Raw genomic sequence first — 4,869 nt, 5'->3', positions numbered from 1 at the left:
GCTAAGGAAGATGGGAAAATTCCATAAAGAAGGTGTTTGGGTGCCTCACGAACTCTCCGATGATCACCGTTTCCAACGTGTGAACGTTTCTTCGTCTCTTCTGGCGCGTAATGCGCGTGAACCATTTTTGGACAGAATTGTCACCGTTGATGAAAAATGGATTCTCCATGCGAAAATTAAAAGCCAAATACAATGGCTCAGTCCCAGACAAAACCACTTCCGACCCTAAAACCTGGACTCCATCCTCAGAAAGTGATACTTTGCATTTGGTTGGACATCAAAGGAGTAATTCATTTCGAACTTCTCAATCCACAGCGAACTGTCAATGCAGAGATCTATAGTCAGCAACTGGAACGTTTAAATCAAGCCCTTCATTAGAAACGCCCTTCAATCGGAAAGGTGTTCTTCTTCTCCACGATAATGTACGTCCACATGTGGTAATCAGGGCATTAGCAACCTGACTGTAAGATGGAAAAGCATCATCGATAAGAATGGAGACTGTTTCATTTAATAAATGTTTTGTTTTGATGTATAATTTATTCGGATTTTTTCATCTAAAAAGCGGCATTAATTTCTGGACGAATATGAATATAAATGTAAATATAAAACAAAATACCTGAATACATTAGATTTATTCTATACGTGTTATACAAAGGTAAAACGTGTATCACAAGACACGCTAACTCTGTTTCAGTAGTTAAATGTATTATAACGTTTGATATCTTGTCTTTTCTAGGTACTGTGCCCATTAAAGTATGAAGTACACGTGAATTTAGTTGGCAATGTTTCTACTGAGTATCAAAGTCATGCTACACTATGTAGTCTATATCAGGTGTGTTAAACTTTCTGTCTTTCTTGTCGTACAAGTGTAGCTCAATACATGATAAAGTACGTGTAGCAAGTAAAATAACAATATATTTATATTACTGTTAAATAGAACTTCATATAAAAAGTGTCGGGTGTATTATTATTAAAATGATTGAACTATACATAACAAATATCAGGCATATTATTCTTAAGATAATTATAAAGTTCATGTAACAGGTATCAATTATTACGTGTATTCTCTTACTTTACTACACTAATATGTTGTATTCTGTTTCAGTACCATCAGTTTACGGCAGTGCTTTCTTTGACCGTGGTATCTGTTTTTCTAAGGGTCAACTTCCTATTGAAACTCGTGTCCATGGTTAGTGGGTTAACAGCGTTTGCAGTCGTCTTTGTGTTCGTTAGATCTGATTTATTTGGTAAACCTTTGGAACAAGATTATGGGTAAGCAAAAAAACATTTCGGGTTAGAATAGGCCTAAACATTATTATAAAAATCAAGCTAATTGTAGATACTTTTTGTCTACATGTCTCATAATTTGTCTATTGCGGCTGAAATTTATGGGTGTGAAATGCCATTTTTGCACACCTCTGATTGTAAGCTGCCATGAACAAATTAAGATGAATGGGCACAAAAGGTATCTACAGTAATTGTTTGTTATGATTGTTATGATTTGTTACTTGATTGTCATGCAAAAAATGGAAAAAAAATATCTATTAAAATCCGGAGTTAAGAATTGAATTTTTCAAAGTTGGTCATGGAGTAATAAAAAAAACACAACAAAAATATCTTTGGTTAAGCATTAGTATAAATCTTTTATAAAGTCGGCTAATTTTGATATTTGAACTTTATTAACAGAAGTGTAGGTGGTGGCAGATACGATTTCAACAAGTTTCTGTGTTTCTCCTGGTATTTAATGGAGTCTTTTATCCTTTATTTCTGTCACATTCTAGGCCTTATGACAAATATTTTCATTTGACCGAGCGAGAAACTACTCTTAAACACCTAAGGTCGTTATACTAGAGAAAAACAGAGCCTTAAAGTATCAACTTGTATAATGACTATCTCAATATTTTATATAATTTGAGAAAAAAAAAGCGAATTGTTCTTTCTGTAGAGGAGTAGATGAAATCTTCCATACAGGAGCTTCCTGAAGAATCAAGTCAGCCGCCTTTTATGACACCATACTTCAAGAGTGAACACTCTGCGTAAACAAGTTTATTAGTATCAGTGAAGGTGTTTTCTTAAGAGACAAACTTCACTTTGTTTCTTGTTGTTTTTGCAGATTGACTGAGATACCCCTCTACCTCCATATCAACATATTTTTGGTGTTCTTCCTCGTTCTTTTACATGTATTAGATCGGCAGGTAAGGCTATATTTATTTTCCTCTCGGTATTTGGTTTTCGTATTCAAAATACATACTTTTAGTTTCGATACATTTATCAAAATATCATTTTCATATCTCATTATCTTAATCCATCAATTACCACCAGGTAGTGCATGCATTCTGAGGAGGCCTGTTTATTTTATTTCCTTAAAAAAGCCTTACTAACTCGTACTACACGATAATTCTACACGGTTTATTTATTAACTGTATCGGTTTCTTTGCTTGAAGAGATTTGATTACTATTACAGACATTTTCAATATAACACACAATTAAACTTTATATTACGTTCGCTTTTTGAACTGATGTCTTGTAGCTCTGTGTTGGCTGTATTTCATAAGCTCTGTTGACAAAACAAAAAGGGGAACGTCTGAACCGTTGGTAGTATTAAACATATTACGTTAGTTTCTTAGAGGTTTTCTAGAAAGAGAAAATAAAACCTTTTGTAAATAAATGGACAAAAACAAATCAATTTAGTTATTTTAAGAATCAAAAGATGTCGCGATAAACAAGGAAAGAAAGACGCTGCCCAAATGAGAACATGAATATAATAAAGATGTGGTGTTGTCTGAAAAAAAAAAATTGACTTTTTTAATTAGTGGCTGAAATTTAGATAAACAGACCTCTTCAAATACACTTCTGCTCTTTGTAGTCCAATTTTCCTCTCAAAACGACCCAGTTTTATTTGGTCACGTGATTCATGTGAGAGCAGTTAAAATACTCACTTTTTATAGGAAATTCCAATAATATAAATAGCTTCACAGACCACTTAAATAGCTCATAATTAGATCAAGGAAACAAAGTATTACTGAAGATTGCGCTATGTAGGTCAAAATTATTCAAACTTTACAAACAGCTCCTCCTTCATCACTCATAACGCGTGAGTTACGTGTGCAGTTCTGAAAATGTACAGAGTTAATACATTACAAGTTTGCTTTGCTCGATGTCGCATATTTTTGAAAAACGATGAATCAGAAAACACCTTCTGTAGATAGGACACTACAAATTACTATCATCTTTGTGTTTACAGAGACAAAGTTCTAGTCTTACCAATGTTTACAGAGACAGAGTTTTAGTCTTCCCATTGTTCATAGAGACAGAGTTCTTATCGCTTAATATTTCTGAATTTTAAATAATATGATGTAGCATACTTAACGTTGTAAGCCGATAAAATGTTCAGTAAGCGTAAAAAATCTTTTACCCATAGCATTCTTCTAGAAATTTCACAACAATTTCATAAATCTTTTCCTAACTTATGTTTGTTTGTAATTAAGCACAAAGCTACACAATGGGTTGTCTGTGCTCTGGTCACCACGGGTATCGAAATCCGGATTCTAGCGTTGTAAGTCCGCAGACATTCCGCTGTGCCACTGGAGGGGGGCTAACTTATGTAATAACTTTGTTCCACTCGTGTATTTCCTTGTTAAAGTACATACATTTTTCTATGTCTTGCGTTTGATAAGATATTTGAATGATTTTGTTTTTCTGCCAGTGTTTACAATGGCAGAGTTCTAGTTTTCCAGTTTTTACAGAGCTCTAGTCTTCCCATTACAATGGCAGAGTTCTAGTCTTTTCATTGTGAAGAATAGAACACTGATTAAATGTATATTTTGTTTAATGTAGAATATAAATATACCGATTTATTCAGACAGTTTTTGTAGTAAAGGACTTTGTCCAACTCTGATGTCTAATATGTTGATTATGTGTGAAGAAAAATTCGGAATCTCGGAGTTCAACATTGATTTGTTTCCTTCGTGTTGCAGTTGTTGTGGAAAGTTCGAATGCAGTTTCTAATTGTAATATAGTTCTATAAGGCGAAGAAGGTCTTGTCCAGAATGTGTTTACTGTTGTCGGTAGCAATATTAGAGTGGTGAATTAAAAATATAAAGAGAAACATTTGTACATATGTGTAATAGTTCTTCTGTCACATTTGTGATGTTTGTGATCGGTCGCTTCACTATTATGGTTGAGTCGGAACCTCTTGTTTAGTGTTATTGATAAATTACATTTCGTATCCAGCATTTATTGTAAATACAATACATGTACATTTAGATCTTGTCGATGTTTGCTGATTTGAGCTCTGCCTCTTGAAACACTGAAGCAGTTAGAATTCTGTGATTTATAAGTAAAAATAAACACTCGAGATGTCTTGTTATACTATACTGCTTTATGTGATGCAAGAAATGTCTCCTGGATCTGTGTAAATAACCGTTTCCTGCTGAGGGCGTAAGAATAGTGTTTCAGTTATTAAAGAAAGTATGTTGAAACTGAAGACAAAAAACTATGCACTTATACAAACAAGTGTAGATTTTTATAATAATTCAATAGGCAAGGACAGAGTGTTCTCTGATCTCATGAAGATTGCAGTGTTTAATAAGGACCGGCTTCAGCATGTACCTAAGAAGAAATTCTGCTGGCTTCTAAATGTTTGCTTCATATTATACATATTTTGTGGTCCATTTCTCTGTGATGTGCAAATTGTTCCCTGCCCTGACTCAAGTCTGTTCGCATTTTAGATGGACTAAAGGCTGTGAACAAGAATTTCAAACACTAAATGCTGTTTTGTTTGATATTGAGTTGGTAGATAGTCCTCAGCAAGACTGTCAGCTCGTCCTGGATATTGATGCCAGTGATTATAAATTTCAATTAGCTATT

The 4,869-nt window shown here is 33.9% G+C and overlaps 1 long non-coding RNA gene across 1 annotated transcript in view; it reads left to right on the top strand.

Annotated features, from left to right (window-relative positions):
- LOC106468409 overlaps window positions 1-2,192 on the top strand; it is a 6,643-nt gene extending 4,451 nt beyond the window's left edge. The window contains exons 2-4 of the long non-coding RNA XR_001291384.2: window positions 737-832; window positions 1,106-1,272; window positions 2,114-2,192. This is a non-coding gene — a long non-coding RNA (uncharacterized LOC106468409). The remainder of the gene's footprint in view (window positions 1-736; window positions 833-1,105; window positions 1,273-2,113) is intronic.
- Window positions 2,193-4,869: the final 2,677 nt, after the last annotated feature.

This window comes from Limulus polyphemus, unplaced genomic scaffold, assembly GCF_000517525.1.
Source record: "Limulus polyphemus unplaced genomic scaffold, Limulus_polyphemus-2.1.2 Scaffold2997, whole genome shotgun sequence".
NCBI lineage: Eukaryota > Metazoa > Arthropoda > Merostomata > Xiphosura > Limulidae > Limulus > Limulus polyphemus.
This window is presented reverse-complemented; position numbering and strand designations above follow the sequence as displayed.